The following is a 14,979-nucleotide window of genomic DNA, read 5'->3' as shown; positions in this document are numbered from 1 at the left end:
AGCATTCTTCCTTGGTAAAAGATTGGTATCTTGGACAAGTAAGAAACAAAATTGTACATCTCAAACCACAACAAAGGTAGAATATGTGGTAGCAACAATCAATTATTCTAACATTGTTTGGTTCAAACAACTATTTGAAGGAATGAAGGTAGAGATCAAATATTTAGTAGTCATATATTGTGATAACACCAATGCAATCAATATATCAAATAATCTAGTAATGCATTCCAAAACAAAGCACATTGCTATAAAATATCACTTCTTAATTCAATTAGTGCAAAATAAAGAAGTTAGATTGGAATATGTGAATACAAAAGAATAGATTGCAGACATATTCACTAAGCCATTACCTAAGGATGCATTCTTGTATTTAAGAGGTAAGCTAGGGGTAATTCCCCTATCAAAGTTTAGTAAATAAAGTTTAGTGACGAATCAACCAAAACTTGTTGAAGATCAATCAGTTGATGTAGAATTGGCAAGGGCATATTGCAAATAAATCAATACTCAAGGTACATTGGTATTTATAGAATTATTGTCTTTAGCATGTGTTGTCAAAGAGGGAGAAGTTTACTGTCATATCTCTGAGAAACTTTTGGAACCTAACTAAAGAGGGAGAAGTTTCCAAAGAAGGAGAAGTTTACTGATAGAGGGAGTTGCAAAGAAAGAAAGAAAGAGCTCATATTGATAGAGGGATTTCTCAAAGAACCAATCCAAAATTTTATTGTGCTATAACATGTTGTGTTGCCATCAATGCCAAAGATGGAGATTGTTGGATACAATTGATTAATTGTGCATTGTCGTTGATGTCATACAAATATCATAATCATTATCAGTTAGTATATGTCAAGCTCATTTGGGCAGTGAAGATAGTTTTCAATGTCTACCAAGCATTCTTGTGTTTTCCTAATTCAGAAGGCAATGTCTACTAACTTCACTTGGGTGCCAAAGGAAAAGATGCAGAAACTAAGTGTAAACCGAGCTCACTTGGTTAATGAAGGAAAATTGGATGGAACCAGTGCTAATCAGGCTCACTTGGTTGCCATAGAATTTTTGCAATGTTAATTTAGCTCTTGTTGGTTAACAAAGGAAATCATTTCTGAGTTAGTTTCTATCGAGCTAGGTCGGCCAAGAAAGGATTTTCTTATTTTGACATATTAAGATTAATTGATTTATCTATTAATTCAACCTGACTCAGGTGATGAATATTAATTATTCTAAGTTGTATTTGATTGACTTGACAAAATGGAAGATATAAGTATAAGGTCAAGTTGTGATTTCAAAGTCTGTGCGTAATAGATGAAGATGTTATTAAAGATTTAGTGGTGAGAAGAGGAAGTGAATTTTAAGGATAAGCAAAATATCCTTGTGGAGCAGCAAAGCTATATTCGATCACGAAGGATCAGATACAAGCTAGAATAGAGATCTGTGATCAATAAATTAGTTACATTCAAATTAGGCCATCTCATTGTTACTCTCTAACCATTGTAGCAATGATCTAAATATCCTAACAGAGTTGGCTTAACAACCATTTGCAAATCCTCTAATAAGGTGGTAGTTCTATTGAATTGTCTAAAGACCTCTAACAAGGCCACTCCTAATAGGGTGATTAAATCTTTTAGTAGGGTCACACCTAACAGTGTGTTTTGTAACCTTTAATAGGGTTGGCTTCTAATAGGGCTCACTTCAGAAGAATGAAAAATAGTAACTAGTTACAATTGGTGGTTTTTCCCAAATTGGATTTCCACATTAAATCCTGGTGTCAAATGTGTTCATGCTATTTTCTGTTATGTGTTTTCAACTTATTTAAAGTAATGGTAATCACAAATAACATCTACAGTTTATATGTTAAGCATTTACCGAGTTAATTCAGTTATTACTGAGTTACAACATTTTATCTATATTTACCGAGCTTCTCTAGTATTCAGTTTTTAGTTTGCATTTCTATACTAACTTCTAAGGGATATGGGATTTATTTTAGCAGTAACTAATTCACTCCTCCCCTCTCAGTTACTCCTCTTATATTTCCAACACCCTGCTACCATTAAACCTCTAACAATAGAGAAATATAAGAGAAAGGCCTTGGAGAAGGACAAGAAGAAGCCTCCAACTCCACTAGAGGAAGACGAATCTGAAGAGAAGACTAGGATAGAAAGTATCAAATTACTAAAAGAAGGTGAAAACTAACTTTCAAGTATATTATTGGTGATATTGAAAATAATGGTAATTATAATACATTAAGAGAAATATTTTCAAAATTCACCAAGGTGAGAAAAAATAAGATTGTAAATGTTGTATTAGTAATTTAAAAAGTGTTCAATAGAACACTTAGAAAAATTGAAGCATTGGTACCTAGTGAACTTTATACAATGATTAGTAAAATATGGTTGTGTTAGCCCAATATGATAATGTAATTGATAATACTATGAATGTATGTAAAAGAGTAATATCAGTTGTTATGTTGTCATTCTTGTCAAAGTATTAGTTGGATAGACATTATGCTAACTCAGTACAATGCTATATCATTATAATTGATGAAGAGGATATGAAGAAAGCATTTTGAAGAGAGAACTGATAAGTATGGTATTCAATGAGAAATTGAAGGAGTTGGACAATGATAATATAATGATGGTTTAATTATTTTATAACCATGCAATATTTTAATGTATTGAGCTATACAAGCTTAACCGAGTGACAAGGTTAAATAAGACTGTATTTGCCAAGTGACTATAGTGTTCACGAAGAAAATGGAAAAGAAAGAGAGAAAGTTTTTCTTGAGAGAGTCTAGTATTAATTAAGTACTATATTACCCAAGTGAAATGTTATGTTCACCAAGTAACAACTGGAAGAACAAGTTGAAAGAAATGGAATCTACGGCTAACTTTTGATGGAAATATGGAATGTTTGAGATGGTCAAAGACACAAGTCAAAGCTTGTTGCAAGATCAACAAATGAGAAAATTCAAATTAGGATTTGATGTTGAATATTAGAGAAAGATAAGGAAGAGCATGATGTTATATGAAAAGTTATATTTTCTATGTGGTTAAGTACATTGAATCTGAGATCAATGATTATGATTAAGTGATAATAGATGGAAGGATCTCGAAGCCCATAAAATACTATTTAAGGAGAAGCTCAACATAGTTTTTGGTTACTAGTTGGATGTTGATGTTGTTGGTTGTGTTTCTATAAATACAAACTATTGAAGGGGGTGCAAGAAGATAGCTTAGCCATGTGAACCGAGTAGAGTAGAGGAAGGAGAAAGAAAGATTGCATTTGCTAGTCAAGATTACAAAGTGGAAAGGATATTAGAGTGGTAGATTAGATAGATATAAGAACATAAAGGAGATATAAACAAGAAAGGTAGTGCTATACCAAGTGGACCTAATAAGTCTGTGAAATCCTATATAGTAACATTGATTAGTGGTGTTTGTAAGTCCTTTAAAGAAGGCCACTCTTTAGACAAGATCAAGGAGTGATAAGGTCTAGATGATCGTTTGGTGAAATCCTCTAAGAAGGTCACATTAACAATGTGTTATAACCTTTTACAAGGTTGGATCTTAATGGAGCTCACTTCAAAAGAGTAATTTTTTTTTTGGGATGCCAGTCCTAACTGTTTTTTCCCTTAACAAGGTTTCCATATTAGTGTCAAATTTGTGATAGTTGTTATGTTGTACGTTGTTTTACATGTTATTTTCATTTTAGTGCAACTTGGTAACAACTAAGTTTTTGGTCGATAATACCTAAGTTTTATTACTGTTAGTTGGTTAAAATAGAACAATGAATGAACATTTTTGAGTAAAGTGATTGAATGAGTCAATTGTGAAGTTGAATGAATACATTGAGTGAAATTTTATCATGATGCATGTTGTTTGGTACTTATTAAAGTTTTAAAAGGGATTGTGGATAACTAATCCCCCCCCCTCTCAGTTATCTAACAATTGGTATTAGAGCACAGTGCTTGGAGGAAGAAGTTTAAAGGAACTTGAGCTAATGATAAAATACATATAAGAGATAGCTATCAAGATTGAACACAAAGAATTTCTCATCCTAGAAGGACATAATGAAGCTGCATCTATCTAGAATTGGAGATAATATCACACATTGGTTGGAACATGAATACACTACCCCTATTGGTCCTCTTGTTAGAATATATAGTCCACCAATATAACTAGGGGGGGAGGGGGTGAATCAATTATCCAACAAATATCACAATTATCAACCTTATTAAATCTTAACCATATGAACAATATAATCAGAAACCACAACAAGATACTCATGCACAATAACACCAGATATGTTAACTAGGGAAACCCTTGATCAAAGGAAAAACCTTGGTGGGGATGGTACCCACAAGATGATGTACTAATATAAATATTCCTTGTTAGAGTATGAACCCTATTAGGAGTCTATAAAAACATTCAGTACATATCAGTCCTTGTTAGGAGACTTTGAATCCTTGTTAGGATATTCCAACCCTATTAGAAGTTATTCCAACCTTGTTAGGAGTTGTAGAAGGCAGATGGACCCAGTGTCCAAATAGTTTCAGGGATAAGACCAATCAACCCATTATCCAAATGATCTCTATATTATTCCTTACAAAATAATAGAATAGAATTGTATTGCTCCTTCCTCTTTACTTGTCCTATCAACCAAACTTCTACTCCTTCTAATATTGATACTAGATCAAAAACTTCTCATCCAATAATCCCTTGGTTTGCTTACTCACATTTATCAAATACTTTGTTCATGTTCACACTTCCTTGAACACTACACATACAACTTACATTACAAACAAGGAAAACATCTTTCCTTTATACCATATCTTCAAAATAATTCCTTGAGTTAGCCTTGAGGCTTTCCCAATTAATTATATTTAGATAATTAATTATTTCACAATTACATTAGCATTGTTGGCTCACAATCTATTCAACATCTCACACATGTGACTTTAGGGCTTGAGAACTTGCTAACATCACCATCAATCTATCTTCTATTACTATCTAACTTCACATCTCCAGATTATATCTCTATTAGAAGATATAATTCAATCATTAGAAACTACTTCTCTAGTACTTTGTCTTTGTATTGATCTCTGTAAATCAGGCATATCTTCTATATATCTTTGACTTACTTTATGTGCACTCAACCTTATCATCAAGACATAATGCTAAACACATCCTTAGTTGCATGTCACTTAAAAATCAAACCTTTGTCTGTATGAACTTGATCTTTGTCTGCTACTTTGCCAATCTTCATATAATTATCGCTATGTTGACATCAATGACAAACATAGTCATGAATGCAACATGCCAATACTATCACATGCTCTCCAATGCTTAGGATATTCCCCCAAAAAAATACCATCAAAATTCATGCTAACATTCTCCCCATTTGGCATCAATGACAGCATAGATGAAAAATATATAGGTTCCAAGAATACCAAATGATACTATGTTGTTGATGTTGTTCTCATCTTTTCAAATCCTCTTCATCAATGAAATTTGAAATCCCTTGGAACACTTCTCTATTCTGTATCTTCTTTAGGATCTACAATAGTTGTTCACACTAAACAACTCTCAGGTTCTTCCCCATACATCAAATCTCCTCATGTTGCATATCTCCCCCATAGAGATATTCCTTCTTTTTACTTACACAAGTCTTTCTAAATGTCCCTAATAAAGTAGAGAATTTATCCCCATTCCACTAGAGGATGTCTTTCATACTCATCTCTCCCCGTACATACTTAGGAGATGCTTTTCATACACTCTTCTCCCCCATTGACATCAATGACAAAGGCCTCATTATGTCAATTTACTGCTCCAAGTCTTCAACCAGCTCAAGTTTCCAAAGACACTATTCAATACCAGATACCAAGAGTCCTCAATGACTTTGCTCAACATAGATACTCCCCTAAAAAGGAAGCATCAACATTCTGTCTAGTCAAACAATAGTGCTCTGTACCACTATACTGATGCAATCTCTACATTATCTACTTTGAAGTAGGCAAGGGCATAACCCCAAGCATACCTCTTAAGTACTCAAATGTATCTTTAGGTAAAGGCTTAGTAAAGATATCTGCAATATGATCTTTAGTACTGACATACTCCAATCTGATCTTTTTTTTTTTTTTTTTTTTTTTCTGTTGTCTTCTCTCACAAAACATGATACTTAATATATATATATGATTAGTCTTAGAATAAAATACATGATTCTTAGTCATATGTACTATACTTGTGTTATCACAATATATGATAATAGGTTCTAAAAATTCTATCCCAATGTCCTTCAACATCTGCTTCATCCACATAACCTAATTACAATTATTTAATGATGCTACATAACCTGCCTTAGCTATGCTCCATGAAATACAATCTTGTTTCTTTTTTAGCCAAGAAACTAATCTTCCTCCAAGAAATAATGCTCCACCACTGGTGATTTTTTTGTCATCCATATTGCCTACCCAATCTGCATCAGTATAAGTACATAGAGTGAAATCACTTGATATGTCATATCATATTCCATAATCAGATGTTCCCTTCAAATATCTGAATATCCTCTTTACTGTTGCATAATGATACTCTTTAGGAGTAGCTTGAAATCTAGCTATAATCCCAACTGCATTTTTTATATCTGGTCTAGCGTGAGGTAAATATTACAGATCTCCAATCATGGATTTATACTTCTACTCAACTATAGGTGTCTCATCTTGGCTAGATAACTTGTGATCAGTTATCATTGGTGTACTGACAGGCTTACAACTTTCCAAGCCAAATATCTTTAACAAGTCCTTCAAATAATTATCTTGTGAAATGAAAATGCCATCATTTTTTTGGACAATTTGCAAACCTAAGAAAAACTTCATTTCTTGTATCATACTAATTTCAAACTCATTCTTCATTTCTTCAGAAAACTTATCACTTGCTTCACCATTGCATTCAAATATTATGTCATCAATAAATATTACTATTATCAGCAACCCATTCTCAATTTCTTTCAAATACAAGTTATTATTTGTCATACCTTTAACAAATCTAAGTTTTTCCAAATACTTGTCCAACCTTGCATACCAGGTTCTAGGTGCTTGCTTTAGGCCATAAAGAGCTTTCTTCAATCTAAATACCACATCTTTCACTTCTATCAAAGGAAAACCTTCATATTGTTCAATGTTACCTCTTCTTCAAGTTCTCCATTCAGGAAGGCTGATTTGACATCCATCTGATACAATTTGAATTTCTTATTTGCTGCATAAGCCAAAGAAATTCTCACAGCTTCCATTTTGGCTATAGGAGCATATGTCTCCTCATAATCTATTCCTTCTTGCTATGAATATCCTTTGCATACAAGTCTAGCCTTGTTTCTTACAACTTCAACTTGTTCATTCATCTTGTTTTTGAATACCCATTTGGTTCCAATAACATTCTTGTCTTTAGGTCTAGGAACTAACTCCCATGTGTCTTTCTTCACAATATAATCTAATTCTTCCTTTATTACTTAAATCCAATGATCATCTTTACATGCTTCATTTGTACTCTTAGGTTCAACTTGAGAATTCAAACATATTTCTTCATTTACCTAATTTCTATTTCTTCTCCCAACGATCTCTTTAGGAGGGTGATTCTTTGATATATTTCTGCTAGGAGTTGACAACTAACTCTTTCTTGTGCCCTAGGCTCAAATCTCTACTCTTCAATCTGATTCCCATTCTGCAAATAATTGTTAGTCTCAATGATAACTTCCACATTTTCATGGTTTGCCTTTGAATTAACTATAGTTACCAAAGCTATCTCTTCTACTACTTCCTCTTTCTTAACCACTTTAGGCTCATTATCTTTATCATCACAGTCATTCAAGAATCTTTCCATACTTGCTTTAAATTATTCATCTTCATTAGAAAGTGAACTCTTTCTAGATTTCTTACTCTATTAGGACATTTGGATGAAAGATGACCAAATTCTTTACATGTCCAATGAACAAAAATTTCCATACCTTCTGGCTCTCCTTTTATAAGTAGACGAATACCTTCCTTGATCTTTATGTCTTCTTTAGATATAGATCTATCTCTACTCGTACTTCTGTGTTTTCTATGCAATAAAAGGATTCTGGATCTAAAAAATTAATGCTCGATTCTTTACACAGATCTCAAAACTCACCAAGAGTTTCCATTTTCTGGTTGTTAAAATTTCCTCTATCTAACTTAGGACCGTCCTTTCTAAAATGACTCGCCATTGATTTGCCAAAGCTATTAAGCTTTCTCTTCAAGGAACTGATGCTTTGATACCAATTGTTAGAATATATATTCCACCAATATAATTGACAGGGGGGGGGGGGGGGGTTGAATCAACTATCCAACTAATATCATAGTTATCAACCTTATTAAATCTTAACCTTATGAAAAATATAATTTGAAACCACAACAAGATACTCATGCACAATAACACTAGATATGTTAATTAGGGAAACCCTTGATCATAGGGAAAACCTCAGTGGAGATGGTACCCACAAGATGATGTACTAATATAAATATTCCTTGTTAGAGGACAGACCTAGTTAGGAGTCTATAAAAATATTTAGTACATATCAATCCTTGTTAGGAGACTTTGAATCCCTGTTAGGAGATTCCAACCCTATTAGGAGTTGTGCCAACCTTGTTAGGATTTCTAGAAGGCAGATGGACCCACTATCCAAATAGCTTTAGGGGAAAGACCAATCAACCCATTGTCCAAATGATCTCTGTATTATTCCTTGTTGAATAATAGAATTGAACTATACTGCTCCTTCCTCTTTCTTTGTCCTATCAAACAAAATTTTATGCCTTCTGATCTTGATACTAGATCACAAACTTCACATCCAATAATCCCTTGGATTGCTTACTCTCATTTATCAAATATTATGGTCTTGTTTGCACTTCCTTGAACACTACACATGAAACTTACATTACAAAAAAGGAAAACATCTTTCCTTTATACCATATCTTCAAAATAATTCCTTGACTCAACCTTGAGGCTTTCCCAGTTAATTATATTTAGATAATTAATTATTTCATAATTACAATAACAATGCCATCTTACAGTCTATTCAACATCTCACACGTGTGACTTTAGGGCTTTCACACTTGTTGACATTACCATAAAAAATTCTTCTATTATTGTCTAACTTCTCATCTCTAGATTATATCTCTGTTAGAAGATATAATTCAATCATCAGAAATTGCTTCTCAGGTACTTTGTCTTTGTATTGCTCTCTAAAAATCAGGCATATCTTTTGTATGTCTTTGACTTACTTGATGCACACTTAACCTCATCATCAGGACATAATGTTAAACATGTCCTTAGCTCTGTGTCACTTGAACATCAAACCTATGTCCATATGACCTTGATCTTTGTCTTCTACTTTGCCAATCTTTACATAATTATTGCTATGTTGACATCAATGACAAACAAAATCATGGATGCAACATGTCAATAATACCACATGCTCTCCAATGCTTAGGACACTCCCCCAAAGGAATACCATCAACATTCATACTAATACCTCTAACTGTGGAGAAAATGAATGAGAAGATAAATCACAATAACCTAGTGATTGAGATTGCTTCTGCACTCAATAATGTTGAGTTTGATGATATCAAGAACTACACTACTATCAAACAAATATGGGATAAGCTAACACTTGTACATGGAGTACATGATAATGTGAGGAAAGCCAGAGTTGAAAACCTTAGAGGAATGTATGACAATGTGAGAATGAAGCAAGATGAGAATGTTGTTCAATATGTAAACCAAATCAAAGAAGTTATGAGTGCAATCAAAGTTATTGGAGAAGTTATTAGTGATTCTAAAATTGTAACTAATTTTCCTAGGAATCTTTTGCTTGTTTATGTTATCAATTTTTTTGCTATTCAAGAAGTGGGAGCTATGCTTGGTAATGTATTGATATTTGATAGTTTAGATGTTGGTCGGTTGATTGCATTTGAATTGAGAAATTATGAAATTAGTATTGTTATAGTTGGAAATACTTTTAAATCTTCACTAACCATTGGAAATTCCAAGAAAGAGAAGAAAAGTAATGAAGAAAGTGAGTCAGAATTTGAGGATGATCTAGATGAACTTGAAGCATTTCTTGTTAGAAGTTCTCAAGAGGTAAACATAAATACAAAGGTAAATGGCCCTTGATTTGTTTCAAATGTAATAAGGTTGGTCACTTTTCTACTAAATCTTCTAACAAGAGTAAGAATGACACAAATGATAAGAAAGATTTCAAGTTAAAAAATAATAGATATTACAAAGACAAAAGGGAGAAGTCATGCTACATTGTTGAAGAAGAGAAAATTGAGTCTAGTTTTGATGATGACAAGGAAATAGTTAAGATGGTATATGTTGCAATCAAAGAAGATACAAATGAATAAAGGTATGGAAGTGAAACTACCCTTATTTTGCATGTTAGCAAGCATGAACTTTGGATTATTGATAGTGGTTTCTCACATCACATGACTGATGATTTTAAGCAAGTTTAATAAGTTTGAAGAAATTAATGATGGTGGAACTATTAAGCTATGTAATGATGTTCCATATCTAGCGAAAGGTAATGGATCTCTAATGTTTAATGATAAGATCAAATACGATGATACATATTGGGTACATGGACTAAAGTACAATCTTTTGAGTGTTGCATAGTTAAATAACTCAGGTCAAAAGATGGAATTTTAGAACTAAAAAGTCAAAATCTTTGATGATGTAGGTAATTTGATTGAAATAGGAATGCACACAAAAGGTAACTTATTCTATCTTTATCCTACTATTGAGATGTGCTTATTTTCTTAAGTTGAGGATGTATGGTTATGGGACAAAAAAGTTGTGTCATGTAAACTTTGAGAACATCATGAAAGTTAGTAGAAAGAAAAGAGTAAGAGGTTTATCGAATTTGCAAAAACCAAAGAATGCTATTTGTAAAGAATATCAACTCGATAAAATGACAAAGCCTAGTTTTTCAAGTAAGACACATTTCAAATGATATCCTAGAATTGGTTCATACTGATCCATGTGGTCCAATTGGTGTTGACATTTACTATGGTGATAAATATTTCATATTTTTTTGTTGACGACTATTCAAGGATGATGATTGTTATGTTTATGAATGTGAAATCACATGTTTTTGATATCTTCAAATGGTATAAAGATAGAGTTGAGGAATAAATTTCAAATCTTAGAAATTTTAAAGATTTGATTGAGGTGGTGAGTTTATGTATGCTTAATTCATTAACTTTTATGCTGAGAATGATATTAAAAGACAGTTGTCTCCAACGAGGACACCACAAAAAAATGGGATTGTTGAAAGGAGAAATAGATCAATTATAGATTGTGCAAGAAAATTGATGATTAAAAAGGAGGTTTCTCAAATATTCTAGAGAGAAGTAATTAGCACTATTATTTATACTCTCAACTGACTCCAATTGAAGAAAGGAACAAATAAGACACTTCATGAACTTTGGTATGGTCATACATCAAATGTAAGCTGTTTCAAAATATTTAGAAGTAGGTATTATATTCACAAGGATGCAAGGAATAGTAAATTTAGTTTTAAAGGAGATGAAGGTATATTAATTGGTTATTCATCTAAGAGCAAAGCCTATAAGTATTTGAACAAATCTACTAACAATATGTTTGTATTAGCATACATGCTAATTGAATTCCTTTGGGGGAGCATCCTAAGCATTGCTAGATTAGTTGGGGAGATTTTTAGCATAATTGACATGTTACATTCATGATTATGTTTATTATTGATGTCAACATAGTATTGTTTATGTAAAGACTGGTAAAGTAGTAGAAAAAGAACGAGACCATACAAACTATGTATTGATGATGAGGTCAAGCATAGTTGAGGATATGTTCTATAGTATTTATTGTAATGACATGAACAAGTGTGTGTGTCAAAAGTCAAAGACACTTGAGAGTTATTCATGATTTTTAGAAGATAGTGTGCAAACAGAGTATTTGAGAAGTGGTTTGTGGTGTTTGGATTGTATCTCTTAATAGGAATAGAATCATGATGAGCTAATTTAGACAGTGAAAATAAAAAACCTAATGATGATGTCAACGAGTATGTGAGGTCTAAGGTGACACATATGAAAAGTTGTAATTACTGCAAGCCAAAAATATTTTGTAATTGTAAAAAGATGTAATCAATTATAATATCTTAATGTGGTCATATTATAATTAATAAGGAAAGCCTCAAGGCTGACTTAGAGAATTATTTTGAGGACATGGTATAAAGGAAAGTTATTTTCTATTGGATGTGGTGTGAATGTATGCAAGTGTAAGTGAACTTATATTGGATATGCAAAGTTGATAAATGCAAGTAAGCAATCAAAGGGATCAAAGCAATATGAATTTAAAGATGTGGTATTGAGATTTGAAAGGTCATTGGTGCGATATTGGCAAAGTAAGAGGACAAAGTAAGAGTTTGAGTTGAAAATATCAGTTTCATTTCTATCATTTTGAAAGGAATAATATAGAGGCTAGATGGACAATGAGTTTGATGGTCTTACCCTTGAAGCTATTTAGACAGTGGGTACATCTTCCTTTTACAACTCCTAATAGGGTTGGAATCTTCTAATAGGAAGTCAAAGTCTCCTAATAGGGACTGATATGTATAGAATGTAATTCATTGGCTCCTAACAGAGTCCATCCTCTTACAAGGAACTTATATATTAGTACATCGGTTTGTGGGTGCCATCCCCACCAGGGTTTCCCTCTGATCAAGGGTTTTCGTAGTTAACATATCTAGTGTTATTGTGTATGTGTATCTTCTTATGGTTGTTGATTATATTGTTCACATGTTTAACGTTTAATAAGGTTGATAAAAGTTATATTGATATGATAAATGATTCACCCCCCCTCTTAGTTATCTCGGTGGACTTTACTTTCTAACAATTGGTATCAGAGCATCGGGTCCTTAAAGGAAAAGATTAACAACTTAAGGAGATCAATGGAGGGTCATTTTAGAAAAGAAAGTCCCAAGTTTGATGGAGTTAACTATGAAAGCTAGAAAGAGAAGATGAAGCCACATTTGCTATGCATGACTCCAAGATATTGGCTGATGAAAAAGAATGGAAAGAAAATTGTGGAAGAAAGCAAACTTGAAGAATGTAGTGAAGCTAAAAGAGATCTATTTACGTTTAACATGCTTTCTAGAGAAGCACTTTTGTCAACTCTTCCTGAAAATGAATATAGTTAGGTAAAATCCTTAGATTTATCTCATGAAATTTAGAAATATTTGGAATCTATTTTTGAAGGTGATAAGCATACTAAGAGAATCAAATTACAAAATTGGATATGTTTGTTTCAAGAGGCTAAGATGATGGAAGATGAATCTATAAGAAGTTATATTGGTAGAATATCATAAATTATTGTAGGAATCAAGTCTTGTAATGGATCTAAAGATGAAGATGAGATCATATGGAAGATCTTAAAAGCCTCAACACCATCATTCAAGCAAACAATGCAAATGATTGAACAAGTGATACCTTGGATTGAGAAATTTACCATAGAGACTCTCCTTGGAAGATTGGAAGCAACATAAGTGAGCTTGAAATAGGCTGGAGACTTGACTAGAGTAGAAACTAATTTTAGTGCATTAAGTGTTTTCCCTTACTTGTCAAGGAGTGCAAGCACTAGTGGAGATTATGCCAGTAGTAGCAGATTCAAATCCAAGGAAGATAGAAGGATTGAACAAGGAATTTCCCTACTTGTAAGGAGAGAACCAGACATCAAGAAAATCTTTAAATGTTGGACTTGTGATGATTTTGGTCATTATGCTTTGAAGTGTCCTAAAAGAGTGAAAATGTACAAAAAAAAATTCAAGCCTAGAAGACCTAGAGATTGTTTATATGCAAATGAAGATGATGAGTCTGATGAGAGAGTTTAGAATGAAAGTGATGATGAGTTGGGATTTGTAGCCATAAAAGAAGAATATCTTAAAATAGAAGTAAGAGAAGAGAAAGCCCTAGTATCATAGGTTGAGAAGAAAGCTGATTGGATAATATATAGTGGTTTTTCACATCATATGACTAGTGATATGAATAAATTTGTTAAGTTTAATAGTCACGATGGAGGAATTGTTAGAGTTGGTAACAATGTGACTTTTCATATCAAAGGAATATAGTCTATTACCCTTGATGGGAAAAATAACATAGATGATGTTTACTTTGTTGATGGATTAAATCATAACCTATTGAGTGTTGGAAAAATGATTGATAAGGGATATCAGTTATAATTCATAGGAAAAAACATGCATTATTAAAGACAAAGATGGTAAGTTGATTAGCACTAGTACAAGATCTAGAGGTAATGTTTTTTAGTTGAATCCTACAAAGATGACATGTTGGGTTGCAAAAGTTGATAACTATTGGTTGTGGCATAAAAGGTTTTTCCATATAAAATTTGATAATATTGTGAATGCAAGTAGTACATTTTCTATTAGAGATTTACCAAAAATTGTGAATCCTACTAATGTTGTGTGAAAGGAATGTGTTATGGCTAAGGAGAAGAAAAGGTCCTTTCCTAGAAAGAAGTTTCCTACAAAAAAATTAGTGATTGTTCATACAGATTTGAGTGGTCCTACTAAGACAAGAGGATTCTACAGTGAAAGGTACCCTATGATTATTGTTGATGACTTTACTAGGATGATGTGGGTAGTGTTCCTTAAAGAAAAATCTAAAGCATTTGAGAAATTCAAGTTATTTAAGAGTAGATTTGAGAATGAGTCTGGATTGAAGATTTGAGAATGAGTTTGGATTGAAGATTAAATGTTTAAGATCAGATAGAGGTGGAGAATTTACCTTGAATGAGTTTCACACCTATTGTGAAGTAAATAACATTAAGAGACAGCTACCAATTTTCAAGACTTCTTAGCAAAATGGAATTACTGAGAGAATAAATAGGTTTGTAATATAAGCAATTAGAGCTATGATTTTTGAAAATG

This window comes from Cupressus sempervirens, chromosome 11 (assembly GCF_028749045.1).
Source record: "Cupressus sempervirens isolate cs-2001-9-10 chromosome 11, ASM2874904v1, whole genome shotgun sequence".
Classification (NCBI taxonomy): Eukaryota; Viridiplantae; Streptophyta; class Pinopsida; order Cupressales; family Cupressaceae; genus Cupressus; species Cupressus sempervirens.
Note: the sequence above shows the minus strand (reverse complement) of the source record.